We start from the raw sequence: 12,378 nt of genomic DNA on the forward strand, positions 1-12,378 counted from the left end.
TGGCTGACCAGCTTTTCAAAACCATTGAAGGAGAGGATACATCTATAAAAATCGTGAACCTTTGGGACTTCCCTGGTGGCACTGTGGTTAAGAATCTTCCTGCCAACGCAGACACAGGTTCAAGCCCTGGTCTGGGAAGATCCCACATGCTGTGGGGCAACTACTGAGCCTGCGCTCTAGAGCCTGTGAGCCACAACTACTGAGCCTGCGTGCCACAACTACTGAAGCCCGTGCTCCGCAACAAGAGAAGCCACTGCAATGAGAAGCCTGCGCACCGCAACTAGAGAAAGCCCATGCACTGACGTGCTGCAATGAAGACCCAACGCAGCTAAAGATAAATTTATTAAAAAAAAAAATCGTGAACCTTCAATCGTGCCAATTAAGTAAGCAAGGTCAGGCTACAGTTAACAAACCCTGGTTCAATCCTCGACTGACAGAGGAACCTAGCATTTGCTTTTACTGTGTTTAAAAAAAAAAAAAAAACATTGGAGAAGGAACTGTAGAAAAATGAAAGATTTCAAGAACAGACTAGATTTCAGATCAGAATACCGAGTTACACAAGAATAGGGCTCCCCTGAGGGAACAGTGGGAGTCTTTCTTATGTAACACCCTGGGAGAAGTACACAAGACAGAGAGAAACAAAGCCCTAATAGATACAGGGACCACCTTCTCAGTTTTAAAGCAAAATCAGAGGCTCCCTCCCATGAAGTAATACTTCAGTGTAGATGGTAGGGATTTCTACTGCACCTTTTAAGGCTCTTAAACCATTATCTTCAGCATTTTACTTAGGAGAACTTAAAGGAAGGCACTCGTCGTTTCTAGTAGAAAGCACCCCTATTCACCTGACAGGAAGAGATTTATTAGAAACTTATGAAGCCCATATTTCCTTACTCCTAAGGGGGAGATGTGTTTAGAGCTGATTTCCTTCATCATACAATGTTTGTGACCCATGGTCAAGGTGATGCAGACTTAAGATTTGCTAGGCTTAGTACCTGAAGAGTTACTGACATGTGGAAATACGTTCCACACCGCCCGTTAAAACGACCAGAGATGAGAAGAACCGTGTCAGTACCGCTATGGAGGCAGGAAGCCATGGAGGGAATAACACCTGCCACCAGCTCACACTGAGAAAGGCTTCACGCCTTGCACCGGCCCTTGTAACACACTCACTCTGCCAGTTAGAAGGCCTAATGGCAAGGGCTGGAGGTTTGTGTAGGGTTTGAGCTCTAGCAGTGCTATCATTACTCCTCGCCACTGTTTATTGCCAACCCCCATACCTCACCGTCCTGTGTTCCTGAGAAGAGTGACTTCTTTTCTGTGGCCTCCGCAGTGCACTGTTCAGCACCCCTGTGCGTCCTGGTGGCCGGTACCCTTTGCCTCTACTCGGGCTGAACGGCAGCATGCGTGGAGTGCAATGCGGCAGGGCTATACTCACCGTCCCCAGATACTAAGAACGTACCTAGATGACCTAGCTTTTCTTCATAAGTCAGTTCTGATACAGTGTGCAGATGACTTGCTGTTGTGTTCAAATTCTTTGATAAATAGGAAGACAGCCTGTACTTCAGGAACTAGCTCAAAGGGACAAAGTGTCCGAGGAAAAATTACAATTTTGTAAGGCTAACGTGAAATAGTTAGGACAAATGATATCTCAAGGACCTTTAATTGATGGTGCAAGACATTTTGGCTTTCCCCGCCCCAGGACAAAAGGGCATTTAAGGGGATTTCTAGACCCTGCAGGCTATTGCAGGAACTGGATTACAAAGTTTTTTTTTTAGTGGCCCAACCATTATATAACTTGTTTAAACAAGGCCAAGCTGAACCTCGTTGGGAAATAAAACATTCTGAAGCCAGGGAGACCCTAAAAAGAACCCAGCCTTGGGGCATCCAAATTATGATTTACCCATTTTTCTCTTTGTACATGAAAACAAAGGTGCCACATGGAGTATTAACCCAGCAACTACTCACCAATAGGATATACAGCCAGCAGCTAGCTGCAGTAAACAAGGGCTTCCCCCCTCCTTGTCCCGGGGCTGTCTCAGCAACAGCTGTGCTGCATCATGAGTCACACTCTCACCGTTCTTTGTCCCCCATGCCATGGAAGCTTTACTAAACTCATCACACATATTATTCAAGCCGATTTAACTTCTCATGAGATTGTCTCGCTCTCACCAAATCTCTCCCCACAGGTGTGACAAACTTCATCCAGCCACCTTGCTCCCAGAAGAATCAGATGTTAATAATGAATATCTTTTCTATCCCAGGACTGATCTTCAAGAAAGCCCAATGGATAATCCTGATTTTGTTACTCATGGGTGGTGCGTATCTGCGAGGACCTCATGGGAGGTGCCAGGCTGGCTCTGCCATTGTTCCTCCAGTGTCTGTCCTAGAAAATGGTCCCTCGTCTCATGTCTCTTCTGTCCAGCAGGCTGAACTAATAGCACTGAGAGCCTGCCAGCTGGCAGAAGGAAAGCCTGCTGATATGTACAGACGGCCGCTGTGCTCTTGGGGTGGACCAGGATTTCTAACATCCCGAGGACAGCCTATTAAAAATGGTAAACATGTAGCAGACTTGTTGGATGCCATTCTCCTGCCAGGTGCACTTGCTATTCAGGTATCATTCAAAGGCTGACACTGCTGAAACAAAAGGAAACTCTTTAGCTGATCACGTTGCCAAGACTGAGGCTCTGAAAAACAAAAACAACCAGCTAACCACTGCCTTTCCCTTTCAGCCTCCCAGCAACCTTACTGACATGGTAAAGTTTCAAGGAACAGCACCAGAAAACAGACACCTGGACACACAAGGGAGGAAGACTGAACGCACGCAAAGAGCTGTGGATACACCCAGACGGGAAGCCTATCCTTCTGTTTGAAGCTCAATATCCTATTTTGCAATATATTCACGAGTTAATACACTGGAACCCAGATAAGACGGTATTATGGGGTAAAAAATTGTCGAAAGGCTTTTGTGATAGCTTGGGAGGTGTTTATTCAAGATGTACCACTTGTCCAAAATATAACCTAGGGAAGCCGTTACATAGTTCTCAAGGGAATTTGCCATGACCTGCAGGTCCCGTTGCAATTTGGCAGACTGATTTTATACAGTGCCCCCCTCTCAAGGTTATCAGTATGTTCTTGTTATGATTTGTATGTTTTCACACTGGGTTGAGGCATCCCATGCTGAAGGGCCACAGCCCAATCGGTAGGGAATTTATTTTACGAAGAGTGATGCCCATCTGGGGACCCCCCTCAGAACCACATGCTGACAGAGGAACTCATTTTACTGGACAAATGGTTAAGATTGGGCCCGTTACGCAGCATTTCCATTGTGCTTACCACCCCCAGTACTCTGGGTTAGTAGAAAGAACAAAGGGAACAATTAAAACCCAACTGGCTAAGATGATGAATGCTTATTCCTTACCTGGCCTAAGGCCCTTCCATTGGTTCTCCTCAACCTCAGATCCACCCGTTTCGGAAAACATTTGTCTCCTTTTGAACTGATCAGGGGGAGACCAGTGAGACTGGATGAAGGACTATATGAACCTATACTAATGAGAAGGGGTATGTTACGTTATTGCAAGGGTTTAATTGCATTAACAGGACATTATAAGCTTGTTTCCGGACCTTATCACAGTACTCTTTCTTTAAATGATGATCAGATGCCCTATGACCTGCAACCTGGAAAAGGCATCATTTAAAGGACTCTCTCCAACCTAGATGGAAGGTCCCTTATCAGGTTCTTTTAAGTAGCTCATGCACAGCAAAATCGAAGGTAATTGACTCTTGGATTCATATTTCCCACCTAAAAAGGCACCGGTCTGGTCTACAGAGAGGACTGCTGACCTCAAACTCCCCTTAAAGCGATGCTCTGATAGGAAAGAAACACCAACGCCAGGACGAGAAGACGACGACATCAGAAGGAGACAGCTATCCCAAGATGCTGGACCTTACCGTATGATTATTAATAACATTTTCTTGATTTCTTGGACTTTTTGCACATGAATCAAATGTTTTTCTATCATGGGTACGATCCTGTGCAGATTTTAGAAGTCATTCCAGTTGTTGGGTTTGTGGTCAATTACCTACATCCACTACTTCTGGTTAGGGGGTTTCTCCTCTCCAAGGCTCTGATTGGATGGCCCATAGAAAATTTTAGAAAAAAGAAGTTCAAGTTCTGTCTGATCCGCAGCTGATGCTACTATGGGAACCCCTCACTTGGCCAGTCAAGCATTCTTGCTCTGACTTTGGCCATAAATGAGTTTTCCCTTAAAGTTACTCAAGCTCAATTACAGCAACAGCTAAATTTCAGTCAAAAATTATAACTTCCTGACTATTAGGAGGGACACCCCCTCAGTTATGGGATAGGTTTATATGGCTAATACCAGGCTGTGGTCCCTTAAGGCGCCTCCCTATGTTAGGAACAATTAAATCACACTGAAGATATTCAGCCTAATAACACCAGAAAATTAGGCTGGGTGCCTTAATGAAAAATGTCAGTGTATCATCATTTCCCTTAAAGATAGTGATTGATATGGAACAGACTGGGTCAGGCGCCCAGGAGTATACTGGGTTGCACCCAGTGGAACTCAGTGGTTTTGTGGCACCAATCTACATCCCTGGCTTCTTCCAGGATGGATGGGAAGATATACTTCAGGATTCCCTAAGGCTCAAGGCCACTTGTGTGCTAATTTAGAGATGACTCCAGCAAATTTACCAAGAGATCTGTATTCCCCTGGTATGATCATGTAGCATCTATTTTTATGCTTTTAGTAGGATTGGAAGATGGACCTCCCCATATCAAAGCCTTAACAGAATTCACCCAAAAGCCCCTAAATGATCAATCATTGAGGCCTCTATGATGAGAAAAGCGGTATTACAAAATCACATGGCCCTTGATAGCCTTATAGCATCTCAAGGAGGCACCTGTGCTGTAATTCAAACTGAATGCTGTGTTTTCATACCAGACAAATCTTCTAATAGGATGCATTTAATGACCCACACGAAAAACCAGATTTCTGCCTTAAGTGATTCACTTCCTAGTCTTGGTGATCGTTTTAGGGAGCTGGTTTTGGTTCCAGAACCTCATGGCTTAAATCCCTACTTATGACTTTATTAATGTTACTACCTGTATGATATCCTGTCTGTTTTATAAGATCATTGTCTCTTGTATTACCCAATGTGTAACCAGGCCTTTGACAAAATGAATGATGGCTAAAATCTTGAGGCAGTCAGTCATATATATATATGACTCTATATTGAATAATTGGAATAGTGCAACTCTAGATATGAGAAGAAACAAGGAAAAAGACTTCCCGGATCATAACAGATTAGTTAGGACAGGTGATCCAGAGAATTTTAGGTTATCAACAGGGCCTAATCCAAAAATAAAACATTGGCCTATCAAGTCCTCATCTGACCTACAAAATGAGAATTCCCAGCACTGTGGGACAAACTGGCCATGAATGGAGGATACCAGGCACCATTCTGTGCTCTGGATACTGGCCTTAGTTAAGATGCACACCTAAAGGATATTTTCACTGAGCCCAGACTCTTGCATCTTCTCATGCATAGAAAAGCACTAAAATCATTAACCTGAGATGCCTGTTTTTGTGGTTAGCAGGAATCTTTGTTCAGAATTTCCTGTTTCAAGCAAAAAACTCCTACGTACCCTGGCTCCTCTGTAACCTCTGAGGGCTGTCTGACAGGCTATAGTCCTCAGTACGGCCCCCCAAAAAACCTGAAGGTTGTGCGTTTTTCTTCAGTCAGTCAGCAGTAGACTGGTGCGGTTGACACGAGTGCTTCACAGTGGCCTAGCCTATATGGTAATGAATAACTCGTTACATGTTTTTTATGGCTTATAACGTCAGTCATATTCATAACACAGTATTGGGAACATTGTTACATAAAAAGACATTTACTTGTGATAGGCTAATCCACCGTCTGTCCCAACTACGGGAGACACAAAGATCTAAAACAGTAAGAGCACTAACACATTCTTAATTTTATATCGAATACCACTCGCCTGTGTAAGGATAGACTAGTACCTACATGTATTTCATGCATTCATGACATACCTGACTCTTGTTTCAATATTTCTAGGCTGTGTGGTTTGTCTGAGTTTTTTCAAATTGTTGCAAATCTCCAAAAAAATTTCCAATATATTTATTGAATAAAATCCACCTTTAAGTGGACCCATGCAATTCAAGGTTCACCTGTATAATGGGCTGGAAGAGAGGAGAGAGTTTCTACAACCTGGCAGATGATTTACATGGGCTCTGTCCCACCTGTCTGACAGGTGAGAAAAGACATGGCTACCTGGTGAGCTCTCCCAGCCCATTGTTAGTGAACCAAACTTGGGTGCAACACTGGGTTGTGGTGAAGGAAAGTGCAGCGTTTGTAAGGCATCCAACCTGGGGCCAAACAAGGAGGACGGGCAGCTTGTGCTCAAAAGACCTGAACCCCCTGTGCCACCACCCCATCTTTTAGGGGAGGGTTTTTAAAGACAGGGTGCAGGAGAGGGTTGCAGGGTGTGTTGCCCTCAGTGTTCAGGCTAGAAAGAAGATCCTCTAGTGAAGTTGTGACATATGAATTTGTATCAATTCCCTTCAGTCTCACTGTGCCTGAGCAAGTTAAGAGTACCTGATAAGTAAATTAGGAGTCTGAGATTAACATACACACACTACCGTATATAAAATAAACAAGGACCTACTGTATAGCCCTGGGAACTATACCCAATATCTTGTAAGAGCCTATAACAGAAAAGAATCTGAAAAAGAACAGATATATATGTATACATAACTGAATCACTATGCTGTACACCTGAAACAACACTGTAAGTAAACTATACTTCAATAAAAAATATATCATTGATGCTTGATTAAAAAAAAAAGTACCTCGTAAGAGTCCTTCCATCTAGGTTGGAGACAGTCCTTTCAATGATGCCTTTTCCAGTATGTATGATCTTTATCCAAAGAGAGATTGCTGTGATAAGCTTCAGAAACAAACTTGAGTGTCCTTTAATAATTCAATTAAACTTGACAATTATGTAACATAATTGGGATAGTTAAGGAGTTTGGGATTAACATGTACACACTACTATATATAAAACAGATAACCAACAAGGACCTACTGCATAGCACAGGAAACTCTGCTCAATGTTATGTAAAAACCTAAATGGGAAAAGAATTTAAACAAGAATAGATACATGTATATGTATAACTGAATCACTTTGCTGTACACCTGAGACAAACAACCTTGTTAATCAACTATATAATATAAAATAAAAATTAAAAAAAATTACGTAACATAATGAGCTACCTGGGAGGTGAGTCTTAGTAAATAGACTTCAATTAACAAAACTAGAATTATGACATTTTATCAGGACCACCAGATTTTTCAGAATTCCATACAATTTCTAGAATATATTAACATTTACCCATACAGTATAACCTAAGGAGGCTTATCATCACTCATTTGAGAATGCTTCCCATGTAATTAAACATACCGAGCAATCTTAGTTTAATCTCTCTCAGATGCTTTGGGGTTCTGGGTTCTTTTTTTTTTCTTTAAACAAACCTGTCACAACTTATTTTTTTCCACATTAGCTTGTCCCTTATTTTCTTTCCCATTTAGAAATAACCAGCTTTAGGACCAAATTACTTTTCCCTTTAACAAAATGCATTTTCAGTCCTCATATACCTTCTTTTAATGAAAACAAACATCCTACTTTTCTTATATACTGAAATGTTTCCCTTATTTTAGTAGCTTTACATACATATATTACAAGTTTTAACCCTTAAAAACTAATCTCTGGCAAAAACAAGAAGCAATTGTGATCATACCACCGTTTCCTGATTGGAAAACTTACTAATATATTCTACAACCTCCAGAAACATACATCTTCTCATAGCATAATTTCTTTCCTCAATGTGGTATAAGACGTGTGTCTAAAAAACCCAAACATGTTTAGGTTTTCTCTCGTAAGACAGAAGTGGGTAACCTTAGACTCATTTAGCAAAACTCTAAAGTTTCAAGTTGCCAAAATCTGGAGAGACTATTTCTAAGTAGATTTTCTAAAACATAGTTATTCCCAAAGTTCAACTCCCAGAAATCTTACCTTATTTACATTTAACTTACTTAAAAGTTCCATTGTATCAAGTTATTTTCCTTGTGATGATTCTGTAACAGGATTAATAAGATCTTATTAACTTTCCTAAATACAATAAAAATTATAGTTCATGCCTCTGAAGGCATCTCTGTCTTCAGGCATCAACAAGCTTAAACTTTAACACCAGATATTAATACTGAATATTCACAGATCATGTGACCCTGAAATTCATTTGGGTTAGTTACTTTTATATTTCTGAGAATTTAGATATTTAATTTCCTTTAAGCCAATTACATAGAGCTCATTTACAAATTAATTTTGATAGCATCTGGAGGTAAAGACATATCTCTATAACATACACAGGCACCCATATAGACACAGATCTCAGTTTTCCTGCTTGAGTTAAAACTCTCCTTCCCTTTTTTCTCTTCAGTCTCAGGAATTGGAGATCGTCAGAACATTTGTATCTCAAAGGCACAGGGAGAGTAAAGCAAGTTCCTCTTAGAAAGCCAGCTTCCTCTCACTGCATATGCAAAAACCAGTCTTCTAGAACATCAAGAGAGCCCCATTTTGGCCATTTTCAAGGTGAGATTTCCTTCAGTACCCAAATAGCCGATTCAGTTTAAATAACAGACAATAGTACATATCATTCACTCACATTCACACAGCTCACCTCCGGACAAACTTGTAGGTGGCTCTGAATCGGGCTCAAGAGCAGATTCAGCCTTCAGTTTCTACGAGTGTCTACACCACGTTCAGGTTACCGGGGCCCTCTAACGAGGGTCGATACCAGGACGGTCTCTGAGATCAATTCTTTCAATTTCTTTCCTACCAGTGGGGTCTCCCCCAAAACCAGGACCCCCCCCTAGCAAGGTTCAAAACCAGGAAGAGAAAACAGGGTTTGAACTCATGTACCAAGACACAAACACATACATACCCAAGATAAGAGCCAAACCCATTCCAAAAGGCTCACTTTGATTCAATAGCATAAAGGCTAAGGAATTTCATACCATTTACCTTCCCCAGTTTTAGATGAAATATGGTGGCATGATTTAGAGAGCTACTGGGGCCATTTCTCCCTGGACCCCAAGAAATAATGGGGCTAAGCAGTGTTACAATAAAATAACATTTTCTTCCTTTACGTGGGAGCCTAGCTGAAAATGTCCCAGTTTTGTAAAATACACCCTAGGGGACTCCAAGATCGAATAGAGCTCTGATTTCACATTCTTTCACACAGCCAGTGTCACCAGAACCAGACTCGTGTCCAGGGCTTCTCAGGGTCACAGTTCCCTAGTACAAGAATGGAAAGTTTCCTACCTGCTGTTCCAACCGGGGTGCAGAGGAGCCGTGGTCTAACGGGGGGTGACTGTAGGCAGTGCCGGATGACCGAGAGACTCCTCGACCCAGAAGGGAAAACCCAGTTAAAGTGGTGCTCTGCTCAAAACCAGATGACTAAGTCCTATGCCTCCCCTCTCCCCAAAAGGAAAATCCCAACCAACGCACCCAGTAGGGAAGAACACCTGGTGTTGACACACAGGTTCCACCACTTACCAGATGTCTCAGACCAGGACCACAGCCTTGCTTCCTTCAGGGAATCGAAAGTGCCGTGGTCCAGCGATGCCCAGTCAGCGGCAGGCACTGGGGGCTGTCCCTGAGACAAAAGCGCCCGGGCAGCTGCTGGACAGGATCCCAGAGCCGCCACCCGCCAGGGGCTGATGTGCCACAGGTGGGAAACCACTCAGCACGAATGTTCCATCTGGGTCACCATAACTGTTACCGAAGCAAAGTCTGCTCGCCTGATACACACACAGCGAAGCCAATCTGACACAGGGTTGTGGTGAAGGAAAATGCACAGGAGTCCACTGTGTTTCCTGCAAGCAAAGGAAGAAAAGGTTGAAAGTACAAGGTTAAAAAGAGATGTGCCAGGCGAGTCCCACCAACGTACATACATCATTGTAAGGAAACATGACAGCGCACAGTGGTGGGGCAAAGGGGGCAGAGACAGAGACTTGAGACAGACACTTCCCAAGCTTGCACCGTTACGTTTGCATGGAAATACCCAACAGAGGCTGTAATTCTTAAAAAGTATAATACGTGGAAGGTCTATGAAATAGGATCATATATCATGAAAAGTGTACTTGGCAATAAAGGAAAACACAATAAATTCCAAAGTAACAAAGTGGTCATGTTCTTTCTAGCACAGGACAATAAATGTCAAAACAAATACCAAAATGATAGACTTTTTTTTTTAAATACCACATTTTTGGAAAGAAAATAACATTACTAAATAACACTTGGGTTTAAAAGTAAATCAGAAGGGAGTTAAGAAATATTTAGAACTGAATGAAAATAAAAACAAAAATGTCAGAATTTGTGGGACGAAGTTAAAGCAATACTTAAAACAAAATATTCAATATAAAAATTTACAAAGAGGAAAACTAAAACTCAAAGTAACATGAAGGAAGGACATAAATATAAGGACAAATAGATTACTGGAAAAAAAAGAATAACCAAAAAACCCTACTGCTTGTAAAGATGAATGATATAAACAAATCTTGAGAAGGAGGTACAAATAAAATATAGAGCCAACCAAAAAAACTAGACATTAACAGGTTTGCCAAAATAAAGTGTATTTTTAAAAATTATGCATTAATAATTATGAAGTGTAGATGAAAGACATTTTTTGAAAATATAAATGGTAAAACTGCAACAAGAGCAAAGAGGAAACTTGAATCAATACACATTATAGAAACTGAAGGACAATCTACACTCTCATGTCACACGATACGGAATAAGCTGCACTGTGAAGGTGAAGGATGAAGAACGCGATTCCCAGAGCAACCCCTGAAAACTGAGCGTGCGGTTAGAAAGGAGGAGAATTAAAATGGAGTATGAGAACAACGGACCCACTCAGAAGAGGCATGGGCACGATGAAAAAGAACAGATCAGGCCTGCGTCCATCCAGATAAGTAGTTACATTAGATGCATCAGACTAAACAGAACCATGGCTGTTGGGCTGGAGAATGCGCTCTCAGAGATCCTCACCTGCGAGACCTGCAGAGGCGCAGAGAGCCTGGAGGTGACAGGTGGGGAGACACCGACTCCGAGGAGCTTGACGGGCAGCCGGGCTTCAAGAGAAGCAGAATCATCAGGAAAAAAGAGGGACACCTCCCACCGAAAACAGATCATTCATCAGGAATAGGGAACCCGCACGATGAGCCTGCACCGGGCGACACAGCTGGCAAGCACGGGGAGCCACACGGTCGGAAGGGGCGGGAGGGGCGGTGCCGGGACCACAGCGCCTGCTCAGTCCCCGGCAGGCAGCGGGCGAAGCCACGCAGACCTGAGCCCCCTGGTGTCAGCCGGGAGGAGATCCGCGGAGGCCTGGACCCAGTGCTTCCACTCCTGCTGATCTCACCCCAAGGCTCCGGCCCACGGCAGGTGGGGCACACGGGTGTCCCCTGCAGCACGGCTGGTGACCCTGCGGAGCCGGAGCCCATCTGGGTGGGCAGTGCTGAAGGCCTGGATCGGAGCGACATGGGTCCCAGGCTGGACCTGGAAACGACAGAGAGAACGTCTGTCTCCACACAAAAAAGTACTGAGCGGGAAAATAACCAACATCCGTACCCAATGCCATTTATACAAAATGACAACGATACGTATTATTTTTAAAGGAACATGTTCACATAAAACTTGCAGCCAACAAATACAGTCGGCGCTCTGACCGTGTCCCCTGGCCAGCTTGTCTCTCTGTCTGCAGAGTGGCTGCACCCAGGGCAGGCAGGGAAAGGCCGGCACTGACGCCCAGAGCAGCCCACCCACTACTGCCGAGCCGGCCCTCAGGGCTGTCCGTGCCTCCCGGGACCCGGACCCATCCGGCTGCCTGCGGTGCACTGAGAGCGGGCCTCGTCCCCTTCCTGCTCCACCCGCCTCCCTCCAGCGCCCGAGTGCGCTGCCCGCCCTCGTCTTGGCGTCTGCTGGGAAGGGATCCGACGCGGGACAGCAGCGCAGGGCGAAGCCCACAGAGGACCGGGGGACGGAGCGGGGCCAGGGAAGAAAGTCACAGATCCTTCAGGGGAAAGGGCCCTGCCGCTGACCAGTGGTGCTCACGTCCAGGGCCTAAGCAGGGTGATGCGCCCAGTGTCCTCCCCTGAGGCCTGACAACAAAGGCTCTGCCTGCCCTGATCTCAGGAGGTGGCCGAGGAGGACACTGGTTCCTACTTGAACTTTTTAAGGGTAAACGATTCTTTTATAGACCGAGTATACTAAAGCTT

At 43.8% G+C, this 12,378-nt stretch overlaps 1 protein-coding gene across 7 annotated transcripts in view; it reads right to left on the reverse strand.

The window, feature by feature from the left end:
* Positions 1–2,688: 2,688 nt before the first annotated feature.
* CLN8 (CLN8 transmembrane ER and ERGIC protein) overlaps positions 2,689–12,378 on the reverse strand; it is a 30,978-nt gene continuing 21,288 nt past the window's right edge. For 2 of the 7 annotated variants that reach the window (XR_005018164.1, XR_005018158.1), the window contains exons 3-7: positions 9,656–9,975; positions 9,422–9,501; positions 8,134–8,175; positions 6,891–6,958; positions 2,689–5,812 (exon numbers count right to left, since the gene is read on the reverse strand). The gene's annotated coding sequence lies outside the window, so the exon portion shown is untranslated. Of the gene's footprint in view, positions 5,813–6,890; positions 7,012–8,133; positions 8,176–9,421; positions 9,502–9,655; positions 9,976–12,378 lie in introns of all 7 variants that reach the window. The other 5 variants (XR_005018161.1, XR_005018159.1, XR_005018160.1 and 2 more) reach the window with 5 other exon arrangements.

The sequence above is a fragment of the Balaenoptera musculus genome, chromosome 21 (assembly GCF_009873245.2).
Source record: "Balaenoptera musculus isolate JJ_BM4_2016_0621 chromosome 21, mBalMus1.pri.v3, whole genome shotgun sequence".
Lineage (NCBI taxonomy): Eukaryota > Metazoa > Chordata > Mammalia > Artiodactyla > Balaenopteridae > Balaenoptera > Balaenoptera musculus.